We start from the raw sequence: 15,273 nt of genomic DNA, 5'->3' as shown, positions 1-15,273 counted from the left end.
ATCATTAACTTAGCACTTAGCAACACGTCAGTGTTTGTACACGTAAACTCTCCCGCACCATGTAGAGAAGCAACATTTTCACCATTTTGGTGGCAATTCAACAACACATTGTGCATAAACACAGCTTGTTTAACAGCTTTCTTCCACTCTCTAGCTCCATATTCCTCTTCATCAGCAGCACCTGTAGCCCATGGATGTATTATAAGAACTGAATAGAGCACCTCCCCCTCTGGCTTATAGCTCTTTTTTTTTCTTTTTCCAGTGGCCACCCTAAATAGTAACACACTTCAACTGACAGTCTAATTTAGTGCAGTGAAATAATACACTCCATGACTGCGAATTATCGACACTAATCTTATTTTATACAATAACATGTCACCAGTGTGTGAAGTGGGAAAAAATAAGTGCCGGTACTATATACAAAAGAAGTGTGTCTGTCTGTTTATTTGAATATTTAGTACATATTGAAAGAGCTTAAAACTTCTTACACATTTCCAACAATGATTTAAAGTCAATTTTTAGCGTCTTGTGATAGTGACAACCTCTGATAGTTATTGTTCGTGTTTAACAAAATAACAAAACTCTGGGGTAAACATCACTCTGGAAAATGATTATTCTGGACCGTAATAATTTGTTGGATGAAACTATGGGCAAATAACAATAATTACAATACAGCTGTGGCCAAAGCAAACAACATCCAGAAAATCAACTATGGCCTATATATATGTTCAACTGTTAACTGCTATATGATTTCACATGTGCTTCTGGTCATATTGATCTTTTTAATAACATGCTCAAATGAATGATTTATTGCAGTAATCACAGTTATGATCTCAATATGAAAGTACTTTCAAGTTAATCTTCATGAAAAGAATTGTAATTTCAAGTATTTCATGTTCAGTCGTCTTATAAAACGTTTTAATTGACTGTATTTTACACCAAATCAAGAATAAAAGCCTTACTGACGAGTTAGACGTCATACACGAATACAACACTGCTGAACATGAGGCATCACAGTATTTAAAAGTCTACACATGGAAGCCTTGTGTATGGTTTTAACCAGTGATATATCAGACATTATTTGACCGACATCGCTTTCAGACAATTATTTGTTCGAGCATTAGAAGTCATGTTGCGTTCCAGTGCAACTCCAAAACAGAGGATAATTGAGCGTCCAACAAAAAAAACCAGACTGGACGTACTGTATGGCCACCCTATTTCCAGGATAAAGGTATCTCAGCTTGCTAGACTACTAAAGGCAGTAGTGTAGGAGCAGGTGCAATTTCTCACAGCGAACAGGCAAACCGTCGCTAAAGTGTGTCGAGGGTTTTTATATCGTTACAACATGGAGCTGTATTTTTAGACACGTCTGAAAAAGAATCCTGAACACAACACTGACGAGAAGCCGTTCTTATTCTTTATTCCGCAGCTGTAATTTTCTCAGCCACTATTTTCCAACATTTATAATGTGTGAAGAGGAGAAACTATTATTTGCTTTACAGGGTCTCAAATAATTATAGTCAGCACACGCCAGGGTTTTGGGAAAGGGTTGGAACTCAGCTGTTGGGAAAATGTGTAGGACGTCATTCAAACGCTGTTAAAGTTGAGTGGTCAACTCCAGCTACAACACAGGATGACTGTGGACACAGGTTGTAGCCCAGAAATTGTGAAGATTCCCTTTGAATGTTGTGGATACTTGTGATTAAGAGACTTGATCCTAATGATATTAGTGAGTCTAAGACCTTTCCATCCGACCAGAGGTCTTGCTTAAAATATAAAAATAGGCACGTTAGTCTGACATTTACTGAAATAGAATAATACTGCAATAATTCCCAGAGTAGTCATTTTGTATTTATACTATGTTATTTAAAGGTGGTGTTTGCTGAGGCATTAAACTTGTCTAAATGTTTAATCTTCAACACTTGCCCTAAAGGTCCAAACAAACATGGTCTCTGTTGCCAAGCAACAGGCAAATATGTCGACGGCTTTAAGCCAACCTCGGCAGACTACTGGAAATACAGGGACTCGTTTGGTATGATATCAACTTGGTCATGATGTATATCTTGAAATTCTTCTTTTTAATGGGGCAGCATACGATATATTGCAAATAGGGTGAAGTATGCTTATCTCTCCGCTTACGCCTCAGGAAAAACAACATTTGCTTTTAGTGTTTGCACTGAAAATATGCACACTTACTCAAACATAATCCAATACACTGTCAAATATATCATTGCAATGTGCACTGAAATTATATTAATGTGTTAAGAGCGACTCTGTGACCTACGAGGACAAACAGAGGGGCCTTTCCCCCCCCCCCCCCCCCCTCGAGTTCTGAGCTATGTTTTCGTTACGCAATTTCTGTTCTTTACTCCTTTTGTCCCAGCAAATCTCATTTGACCAACTGAGATTGTTATAGAGACTCGTGAAAAAGTCCCAGACAGGGTCAGGACCTAATGAAAATGATTTGTATGGGCATTATACTCCAGATTTAATATAGTGTCTAAATAACTCACTGATACACTTTGTGCATGAAGCACAAGTTCAAGTTTGGCTTGCATTTCATGCTGTGGTATCTTTCAGTAAAAAGTTCAAAAACAAAAGTCTCAGCAAGCGGCTGAAAATACTGTTGTCACATAAAATGCCCATAATATAGTTAATAGTGTTGCAGACTCCCAGTGAGGGGGCAGGAACAGGAGAAACCCATGATTTAGTTTCTAATAAATTACCATTATAATATTTAAGGCTTATGTTGACAGTTTGTATTAAGTTATAGTTTTTTACACAGTTGTATTTCTCTGTGTATCTGTGTAAATAAACAAGACGATCATTTTAGAAAGCAGTATTAAAGAGTGTCCCACATAAACAGCTCAGTGACGTTGAAAAGATAGTGACGCTTTGAATCACAACCATATCTGCACAAAATTAAAAGGACATTAATAAATTACTCTGCCAATTATGTTTGTGCTGCCTGGATTCTGTTTAGTAACAATTAGTAACAAATGCATTTTATTTAAAGTAGGAAAGATTTTCTGCAATGATACCTCAAGAATGTTCTCCACAAATGTAACCATCCAGGTTTTAAATCACTAGTGTCAATGACTGGACGTTGTGACACTGTCAGGGTGAAGTAACAAAAATAAAAAAAATAAAAGAAATAAGAGGTACTATAGGTGGTGTTAGGAGGTGTAGACTGTGAGCTCAAAGTCCTTGATGTGCTTGGCAACAATCCAGGAACAAATGAGACACACTGCTGTGAGGAAACTGTTAGCAATTACCATATTATATGAGAAGTTGAAGAACATATTATTTAAGGACATGCTCACATCACTTTTCCATTACACATTAGACCCTGAAGGGCACTTAAATGAAATATCGTTTTTCTTAGCAGTAAATGCCTTATCTGGCCGTTACGACGCCGTTATCCCCCTAACAGCTTCACAGCCTTACATCTGTGTGACGCTACAAAAAAAGTGACAAAAGTTAAGAAAAGGACACCTAAATGAGTTAAGTTCAATTAAACTAAAGTCACTGTTTTTTTATGTTAGGATGAATTCCACACTTAAAGGTGGGGTGGGAGATTATTTTCTGGAGTGTTTTTTTACTGTATTGCTTAAAATCCCCTTCACACCCCGATTGTATCCAATTAATGAATGCAATGTCACAGAAACAAAAAAAAAATCAATCACCTGTGGAGCAGACAGAATTCATTGATTGGATCGTGATGCATCGTTCAAACTGCCATCTCCCCCCATGTGAGTATACCCCTCCCCTTCAAGACATCGCCACAGCTTACGCTGGCGTGCGAAATCCAACGAGTTGCAGCAACGTTTTAACCAACCTCCAACCCGTACCTTTTACAAAGAAAGCCCACCTTTTACTCGCTGAAAAAAACGTCAACCTGACCGTTTTACAATATTAAAGGCGACATTGAATGCTTGTATCACACATATATGTTAGTTATGGAGGTCTACTTACATATATTAACTTGTTTTCATGATTAAAAACCTCCTAGTCGCTGCAAACGAGCCGATCAAAATATCTCCTCACTGACGCTCTCGTCAGCCGCGCTTTCAGACCAAAACCACACCCCCAGAACGTGGACTGTGTTGTGATTGGCCAGCCAACGAGAGCTTTCCTACTGTCCTGTGATTGGCCAGGTACCTGGAAGTGACATAATAGATAGGCCAGCTCTCAGATACACAGCTCCCCCTCTGGCACGGTGGATGCTCTGCATCTCAGCAGCTACAACAAGAGTAGTTCTTCTTCTTCTGCGGTTGAATGTACGCAACTGGATGTACCCGAACTAGTGCCGCACCAGGAGGCGCTACGGTGGTGAGAGGAGTGGTGAGGATTTCTGATGACGACATCAAATTACGGAAGTGCCGATCCGCTTCGCAGAGCCCAGGAAAACAATACAACACTATTTTCTCAGCAGTGGCTGAACTGTTTGTTCTGAAACTTTAGGGTTTCATAAACGAGGTAATGACACAGATACACACACACAAACGCAGCGTTAATTGGAGCTTCCGGTCTATGGTGCCTTTAAAGAAAACTCTTACCTTCGACATGCAACATCCCATCGTGCACTGCAGAGAGATGAGAAAAAAATAACGTGAGACGAAACGACATTAGACTTAAACGAGATTCAATCCTGAGATGATGAGACAGAATGAACGCTCAACATTAAACTTAAACAGAAAAAAAAGAAGGTGTAACAGTGAGACTCAAATCCAAATTAAAATAGGAAATGTTTGTTGAAGATAATTGCAGTTGCTTCTTAGGGTGTGCAGATAACAAAACTAATCAACAGAGATCATTACTGTTGTCACCAAATAGTCATTTTATCAGCATGTCAGGGCGTCTTACTATACCACCTTTAATGCGTAAACCTCGAGATTGTCTCCATTTGTGAATGTGTTCATTTTAATGTCTCTATAGGTCTGCAGAGCCGAGCCAGGGCGTCATCAAACTCGCCACATCACAGCAGAAAATCATCCCAAAGGATCACGACAATGAAGGCATGGCCTGGCCTTTGTTTTTCCTCGCTGCCCTACTTTTGTCGATAGTTATTGAGAGAGCCTTTTCGGTAGCATTGCAGCATTTCCAGCTTTTATCCAAACATAATAAGGAGGGGGGAAAGAAACCCTTTGAACTCAGCAGGAGCAGCAAACAGATGATAATGAACACCATGTTCTTGCACAGGCCGCTGGCAACAGGATTAAAACAGTTTAAAGTTGTTCTAAATATATCGAACTGACGATCTGTTCTGATCATACTCAGCCTGGTGAGAATTATACCACACTATGCACACTAGTAGAGTCACTGATTTGTATATGTAAGCACTGTTTACTAAATACAGTGCTTATATATCTATATATTGACCTTTAGGGCATATATAAAGGTATATACAGGTTTTCTCTGTCATTTGTGGAGATATCTGTAAGAAACACATTATTAGAGACAGTATTATTTTCCATCAACTCAAAAACTAAGTGAGTAAGAAAAATTAAGATTTGGATTCAGTGTCTTACTTTAATAAACATTCAAACAGACCGTGGCCCTTTTGTTTGGGTCAATTTTCATAATTGACATAATTTGTCATAATGTGTTCACAGTTTTTTTTTTTCCTGAAGAGAATGTTCATTTGTAGAATAATCATATAATAAAAATAGGAAGCTCATTCCATAATCAATTCACGGCGCAAAGAAAAGATGTTTCTAATATATCCAACTTGTTTTGAGTCAAGTCCATTATGGTAGTGAGTTAACAATCCTCACACCTTCCACCCCGGTCCCTGTAACTGAAGAGCAATGTGTAATTGGTTATTTTAGGGACTTAGTTCATCTGCGGTGGACTGTGATGTATGCAGCGCTGAAAAGACGAGGCATAAAATGACACACTTTTAACTGAGGCAGGCAGCCGGCTAGATTTGGTACAAAAGGTTGGAAAATGTCATGGGCTGCATCCTGGTGTAGCAATAACAGGCAGTAGCATAACACAAACACGAGCATGAATAATGTATTTACAAATACTCTTCCCTTCTCGTGCACACACACACACACACACACACACACACACGCACAAGTGTGCACTCGCATACACAGAAAACAACTCGCGTCAAATAAATGCATGATTATAATGTATGAAATGTTTCTGATCAGTCAGCTGAAAAACTAATTTCATTTTCTCATTAGAGGTCTCTGCCTGAGGCTCATTCCCATGTCAGTGTTTATTACTCCGAAAACAGAAAATTAAAATCATCAGCTTGGTCAGAATCAGAGCTGTGAATCACTATTTATGACTGAGAAAGCCAGAGAGGGCGGGAGAGAGAGAGGGAGGGAGGGAGGGAAAAATATTAAAAACTGGACAATTGAAGGGATATATCTCATCTTACTGTGGCAACGGATTTATAGCACACATGACCTTTCCCTCTGCAGAGATTTGTTGCCATGCCGTAATCCATCATGGTTCTAATTTGCCATAAGGTACAGTAGGTTAGTGAATAGTTTCCATTAGGTTAGTGAGTAGATTTTGACAGGGTAACAAATGGGTTTTAGTGCTGAAATAATAATATAGTACGACAATTTCAAGGACCAGTTTGGCCATTAAATGGTTTGATGAGCTGATCTTTGGAGACTTTAAAGTGTAATTAAGCATTTCTTGTGCCTTATAATTCATCATAACACAGCGCGCAGACCTCAGTATTCTATTAAGCACAAAATAGGACCAACGAATGTCAATCAAAAGCTGGAAGATGACATATAACGGGTTATTTTTTTACATTGAATTACATACAATGCACATTTTCAAGAAAACGATATAATCCCTGAATATTCCGTGCGTGTGCTATATGACCTGCATAAAAAAATCTATTTGAGGACATGTGTACATATTGACAAGTTAAAAATATGCTACGCCTTCAAGTACCAAAAACAGAATTCTTCCTCCTTCCCTGGATCTTAGTATAGCTCAAATATTTCTTTATGCCACTGTGCTGTGCGATATGGAAAAAAGATCAGCATTTGAAAGGCACGAGGCTCCTTCAAGTTTTTGTTGTGTGCGTACAGTTAATACATATCCACGTTACTCCCGAGCCAAATCCCCTCAAAAGTGTGAACTTATTTTTTGATATGATTAAATAAAGACCACACTGCATGTTACTCCCTTGGGGGTTGATTATGCTGTTCACTAGGATTGTTTTATTAAGGTTTACCTGACCTCACACACAGACTGCATGTGTGTGTGTGTCTCAGTACAGTCATGATTACTTTTTGGTCTGCGATGAAAACATTCAGCTGTATAATTATTTTTATGTAAATAAAGTAGAAAGCAACGTCCAATGCCGCGTTACTGAATTGAAAATATCAAATAAAACATCAGCACTACACCGTCTGCGATGTTTCAGCCCTGAGTGCGCGCTTACAGGCTGCAAAATTTACATTTATACCCCCGATGCATCAAATGAACTGCTCCTGAATCAACTGTGTTACAGAAGTAGAACAAAAATCATTCCTCTCTTCACTGAGCGATGTGCCTGCACTGTTTCTACCCAGAATACACTGGAGGGACTGATATACAGCCATTTTAGAGCGCACGCTCAGATAAATCAGACATATTGCAATCTTTTATTGAGCCTCAGTTTTGAACAAACCCCTTTGTGCTGTATTGCACATTGAACACGGCTTGGAATAATGGTTAATTTATGAATAACCTTATACTTTAATATGATAAATCTCTGCAAACACACTGTATTTCCTCATCATGGTTCCTCTAGAACATCTGGTTGGCTGTTATGAATCCGCTGATGTTGGTTAAAATAAACAAGTGTCAGTGCTTAAAAAGACTTTCTTACACAAAGCACATACGTGTTAGCGTTTATCCGTCAACCGCAGGATTGCTTTACAAATTCATCAGACACGATCGTAGAATAACGCAGAAGGTATATTTCTCGGAGGTTCATTGAGCCTGTGCCATGTTGAGAACCCTTTGTGCGGAGGTGCAGTCAGCAAAACCTCGCTATAAACAGACTTTATGCCACATCAAAGAAACATGTGTCCTGACCTTTCCGCCAAGACCTTTCATTTATTTTCTAATACACTTCCCCTTGTGAGTTACTCTGCTCTCATAGTCATAGAAAAGGTCAAAGCAAGAACTCATGCCTGATCTCTGCCTACTGAATTAGCCGCGTCACCTTTAATTTCTCCAGAATCGGACCTCACCACTCTGCCCAGTCTCATTTGTACTATATGTTCGGTGTTCATGCCGCATTAGTCATAGCGATTGTGCCGTACATGAATATTCAAGGATGAAGACAATGGTAAATTAAGTATTTACAGAGGGTCTTCTTGTCTTGTGACCCCAGCTAATTGTTTTAAGAGTTAAAAGTTTTAGCTGTGATTTATTAATAAAAGCCGACAAAATATTAAGTCATTTATATTTGTATTATTGCAATGAGGGAGCACCGTGTCTGTATAACGCTCCATTTCTTTCAGAGATAGAAGTGCACATAAAAGAAGTGCAGAGTGGTGCATCTTCTCTTGAAACCCCATTCATCCAAAACACAGACTTTCCAATAATAACCAAAAAAGAATGAGGGGATGTGATTATCCATTAATCAACCGTGGCATGGAAGGCTCATTTGTATTGTTCAAAGTGAAATTCTGAATTTAGGACATTGTGAAGAAATGACCCCCTTATGCATATGAACAGTCTCTGGGGTGGAGGTGGTGGGTGGAGTATGTCACAGCGATGTTGATCGATGATTCTGCCTTGGATTATGAACATAGAATTAGCACATTAGGGCTTCTGTGATAAATAGGCCAACCTCCAGCCAGTCCCCAAATCACCTCAAAGAGCAGTTAGACAAAGTGACTGGACCCACACCTTAAGCTGAATTCAGCGGGGCCAGCATTATGTTTGCATAGGATCTCTACTGTCGACAGCATCAGGTTGGGCAGCTTACAACTGTGCATTGATCTAAACTCTACAGTATAGACATGGACACGCCAGCGTTTAACATACTACTGCAAGATCAATCAATTTTAATAGCGCTGCGTGATGAATGTGTTTGCTGATGGGATGCAAAGTCAATTCAAGCTAATTTGTATTTCCTCATATGAAACCTAAATGTAAACAAAAAAATAAATAAATAAATTGCATAAAGGTTTTCATGCTTAATGGAGACTATAATGGAAATGTGTGTATCATCAGTTGTCATTGGCTCCTTTTTTACATCATCAGTTGGAGATTTCTTATCCTTTTTCTGTTGTGACCATCCTCTGCTTACCACGGCGAATGAACTCTACATTCTATTTAAACAAATTTTTTTATATCTTTTTATATTGTAATTTTATATTGGTAATGCATGTTTATTATTTATTATCTTTGCTGCTGGAACAATGTCAATTTCCCCACTGCGGGACAAATAAAGGACTATCTTATCTTATCTTAAACTCGGTTAGTGATGGGTTTTAGCCACTAGTCACTTTTATTACACCCTCCTCCTGCTTTTGTTCGACAGGAGAACCACGGCTTACCATGAGTGTGAATGACAGGAGGTCACTAACTGATGTACAGGTACTGCATGTGTTTTTGAATAAACTGTATTCGCACATCAACATGACCACACCAAGACTGTCTGTGAGGGTTCCCAGTCAGAGTACACTGAAAAATATCAGTCATATTTACAATTTCCACACAGAAATGTTTAGTACATTTTACTCAGGATATTCTCAAGTAAACTTTACTAGCATTTATGAATTGCTGATATTAAAACACTTAAGTAAACTTTACTTGGAATTATCTGTTGTTCACTAAGTTTTACTCAATAATCAATAATAATTTTACTTGATGTACCTTTTTTTTAACTTGCTTTTCTTTACTTTTATTTATAAGTAACATTTACATAATATTTCATCTAATTTTAACACCACTGTTCTAATAAGCATTTGTTTCATGGGCCTTTTTTTAACTCAATAAAATTGCATTAAATTAAGTGTACTACAAAACAACATACTTTTAAACAACAGCACCTTTATTATGCTTTTCATAATAGTCTGGTGCTTCCCATAGAAAACTCTGCACCTACAGTATATTGGTGCTGCCAAAAAGTAACTAAGTGAAATAGATTTCCAGGAATCAAGTGCATTTTCTTTTAGGTTTACTTGTTTTAACCACCCGTTCTGCTATATCTCCACATCCCAGTGATGATGTTTGAGAACATCGTCAGAATAAGATACAAAATGCAGTTGTACAAAGTAGTATTTCCTCTGAACATCGAGTTAAAAAAAATATCAGAAACATACGTGCACACACTCACGCTAGACGTTTGTTGCGCAAAGACTGAACTTTGGGAGACAACTTCAGGAAATCAAGCTCATGAAAGAGCTTCTGAAACACTTTCAAATGTGTACTTCATCTTGTGTGGGTAACTTAAGTTCAGTGCATCGATAAAGCCCATGAGCAGAAGGAAAGCGTTTGTTACAGATCTACAATCATCAAGAACCTCAATTCCCTCGATGATGATGGACACATCGACAGGGGTGGGGCCTTCAAGGGCGGAGCCTGCACTTCCAGGGAGGACACAGATCTTCATGAGATACTCAGCAGAGTCCTCTTTGAGTCCGTCTTTGCCGACATCCTGTCAAAACACGTGAATTGATACTCAGATGAAATATACTGTACATGTTTTCTGTACAGCTCCAGAATATTAAGTTATAATTATTAAATATTAAGTAAGCAATTATTAATGACCCTTTCCTTTTACATAGATAAAGACAAGTAATTTTGTAGGGAATTTGTACTCACTTTTCTTTGGCAAAATGAGTTATCAATCTTACTTTTCTTTTTTTTTTTTTTTTTTTTAAATCGAACCGATTTAAACTGCTTTGACCCACAGAGGAAGTAAAAGCAGACAAGTATACTGGATTCAGTGTAGGGGTGTTACAGGCTCAAATCTTTCATTTTACTTAAACAAATTCTGAATCAGAATGTAAAAAAAAAAAGAATTGAGGAATTTAAATCAGGTAGGCCTATGTTAAATGCCAATTTAATTTATCTAATGCCCCAAAATTTCTTAATCTCAATTAAAAAGGGCTCGTTTTTCCTCCGCATAGTGGCTAACTGACCTGTAAGGATCATCATGTGCAAATATTAAGGTTAAATTATTAAGTTGAAGAGCAGGCATGGTTAGCATTGACACAAGAATGAAAAATGTACCCAGTAGTCTTTGATGAGCTCCACTGCAGACAATTTTCAATTTTTGTAATAACTCATATTACTTCATATTTACCAACAAATGCCTCATTGTTTACAACGTGTTCTGAAGTATTAGAGAAAGGGAAGAGAATAGTGAGAAGCAACAAAAATATTACATTTTTCAATAAACGTTAAGGAGTTATTGTATGTCAGTTAAAGGAGAAAGATCAATTACTCTGCCAACATGCAATTCATCTGTAATTCATCTGAAATCTCTTCTCAGTAAATGTGAGTTTGGGTCAACATACATTGACCCAAATTTTATACATTTTTAACTTTACCTGACTGAGTGAATCCAGCATAGGCCTTATTTTTGGTCCTGCAACCACGCCATTTGTCCTAAACATCTCCCGCAGTTTGGGAGTGTACAGATCAAGCTGTGTCAAAAAGTTTCGCTCCAGATGCACTCTTGTGATCCTCTTCTTTGACCTGAAACAAAAGGTGATAAAAACGAAACATGTTTCTGGGAAGTACTTAAGAAGTACGACTGGAGTACATACTCGCCAAGTACGGGAGTACACAAGTATGTTCTCTTCAATTGGAACAGCAGCTTCAAACTGTTCTACTGTGTGCTACCTACAGTGTTGATAAATGAACATATGAAATACTTTTAATAAATGCATATATATTGTTATTATTTTCACATTTTAAATATTGAACTTAATTTATCTATAATGTATTTTTATTAAAATATACAGTACCATGTGGAAAATAGATATATTACAGCAGTGTATATATATATATATATATATATATATATATATACATACATATTATATTTAAATACACATACAATCACAGTGCGACTTTAATATAAATCTAAAATTCAAAGTTAAATTAAATAAAAAATTAACAATATACAAACTGTCAGGTCAAAACGTTCATATGTGTTTATTATTGAAGTATTGTATTGAAGTGTCTGTCGCTGCTGGCGACGCTACCGCCGGTACTGGAGGAGCGTTGCTGATTCCCCTGGTACTGGGGGCAGTGTCGCACACAGCAACAGACACTTCATACTGCCCCGGTACCGGGGGAGGTGATGAAGAAACGCCTGGGGGCTTTGGCAGACTTTGTATGTAATCTACTCGCGCCATTCGCGTTTGCTAGCTAGCACATGCGACAACCGCTAACCGGCTAAGAGACCGACTATCCAAACACTGACTCAGTAGTGACAACATTTACGAAGCACATAACATACTCACATGATGCCCAAATCAAAGGAATTCTCCGTAAGCCATATGTCCTTCCGCAGCCCGCAGTTCTGTTTCCACTCCGGCATCAAGGTAACAGCACGAATTCTCCATGACGTCACCAAAGGTTAAGTTCTGTTGCCCAAGTACATTGTACTCAGTTTGATCAGGTTGCACAGTCAATACATTTTTACCAGTTAATGTTACTTGGTGTTATGGTTCAAATGTACATACTAAAACGAAGATTCAAAAATACATATAAATACCAAGTCACACATTAAATAAAATGTGACATTTTTAAGTAAAAACACTGAAATAGTTATTTTTTGTAAAATGTACAAATGTGATTAAAGTAACATTAATATTTTTTTTTCAGTGATGAGCCTTTCTGCATGAATTTGTCATAAAATGTGATCTGCTCCTCATTTGAGTCACACATATTAACAAACAGAGCTCTGGCTAAGAACAGACACAACATTTTTAATAGTTCATGTGTTTTGCATGCATATATATACATAAAAAAAAATATATATATATATATATGTATATATACATATATATATATACTGACTTCAACATAAACTGATTCAGGTTTTCAGACCAAAAGAAGCAGTAATTGTTGATTTCCCTTATCTGTTGTCATTTTATTATTACATTTTCTTGTTGTCGTCTTCTGTATGTACTTTGTGTACATTTCTGTGTTGATTCACAATCCAGCACTTTAAAACAAGCAGATACTAACAATAAAACCCATACAAATGTGTCTAATATGTTGGTTTACAACTAGAAAAGGAAGGACGTCGGCTATACTTTGTGTAAAGTGCTGACAAACATTTGCATGCTAAAGCAATAACATGGTAAACATCGTAGATCTACCTGGTAAATGTCATATTTGTATTTTACTCCGAAAACCTGCCTGCGATAGATATTTATGCAGGCGATGTATTCACTTCTCATCATTTGAATGGAGCTACTTGTATCAGAGACACAAGTCGGCATTTTAAAACCCATTATCGCTCTTTCTTAAGTATCCACAGAGAAAGAGAAGCACAAACATTTTGCAAACAAAGCTGTTTTTTTTTTTTTGCCTCTATCCTGCTCACATGCATGTAGTGCAAGTGGGAGGTGTGAAGTGTCTGTAGTGCGTATATGTTACAAAACACTGGCACACATAATAAACATTCGGGCGTGTGACCTTTTCGGGACTGAGAGGAATCTAGGTGAGAATGTGCTGAGGGTAAGTGCAGACCCCTGCACCCAGATAGACCCCGGCGCTGCTCCTTCTCTCCCCTTTCGATGGCCCCTTCACTCTCTGCAGGCAACTGAACAAAGAGAGGAGCTGAACAATGGATCACTTTCTATGAACTGAATGGCTTTACGGGTCAAGCACTAACCCCCTCCCTCTTTGACAGAAACACAGCCCACACTTGTTCTGCTGAAGGCTGACCCTCCCGGCTAAGAAATAATGAATGCTGCCTGGGCATTAAACTGATAAAACTACTGGGACTGGAATCAGTATGGCAGACAAATCACCTATAATGGCACACGGCTGGAGCCTGTCTTCTCTCCTGTCTGTCCCTGCTTCATTATGTCTTCTACTGTACACTGTCCAGGTATCCACACGGCTCAGCAGAGTCCATAGCTCAGACACAATGCAAAGACTAGCTGTCCAGATGTCTTTGTTTTAACATTTACTTATTTATTTTGTTTTTTTCTTTTCTGCAACAGTGCGACAAAGAGAGGCCACCGACGCACCGCCCATGGACAAGGAGTGGCACCGAGTTATTTTGTTAAGCAAATTGACTGATCAACTGCCACAGTGGCTTCTGTTTATGAATAAAACTCCACCTACACCCGCACTCGGGCGCAGGACCCGACACCAAGCTTTGCATGTTTCATAGTCAAATTCAAAACAAACAAACGCTTTTGCAAAACGTCTCATTCTCCGTCTTCATATAATTGCCTAGCATATATAGAATTTCAGGTAACACAACTCATGTTTTAGATCACATGATAAAAGCAAAAGAAAACATTTTCCAGCTGCTTTCCTCTAATTATCTGAAACTTCTTTTTCCCCCCCCTCTTTTATGGCAGAGAGAGAACACACCCAGCCATCTGGTAAAGTGGTAAGGAATTATTTTAATGTTATGAATCATGTGAAAATGCAATTAGATCCAGGTCTGTTCATAGTCAGCATAAGGAACGATAAGATAAAACTTAATTATCCCCATGGGGACAGTGAGTAAGATCATCATCATTTACTAATCCCTCCCTCCTTTGCCATTTAACTGTTTGTGTATCAGGTGCAGTTGTATTCCTGTCAGTTTTGTATACGGCGGCCATGGCGCTTCTGTGTGGCTCAAACAGTGGTTGTTTTTCTTCCTACGGCTCGCCCGTCTGCATGGGCAGCTGAGGTCCGGAGGCATGCAAGCTGTTTGGTCTTTCACCTTCGCCTCGCAGCCCCTCCCCCAGGTCAGCAGCCATACATTAGATCAAGCTAGGCCTCACAGGGTCGAGCACCAGTGCCAATCACAACACAATGCAGCATAAAGCAGGGTAGGGCGGAAATGATAAGCCCTGCCGAAGCACACACACACACACACACACACAGCTTTTTATATCCCCTGTTCCAATCCGTGTTTATTGAGTGGCATTTGGTTGGTAATGAATCTTATTTTTTAGTTTTATTTCACATCATTTTCCAATGCATGTGCCCCACTTTACACTTGCTGTTTTAACTTTCATCTTAATGAACTGTTTGCTGTCGACAGGCTGGGGCAAAAGCATCGTATCGCTGCCATAATTAGTCAAATCATCGATGAGTTGA

Source organism: Solea solea, chromosome 5 (assembly GCF_958295425.1).
Source record: "Solea solea chromosome 5, fSolSol10.1, whole genome shotgun sequence".
Classification (NCBI taxonomy): domain Eukaryota; kingdom Metazoa; phylum Chordata; class Actinopteri; order Pleuronectiformes; family Soleidae; genus Solea; species Solea solea.
Note: the sequence above shows the minus strand (reverse complement) of the source record.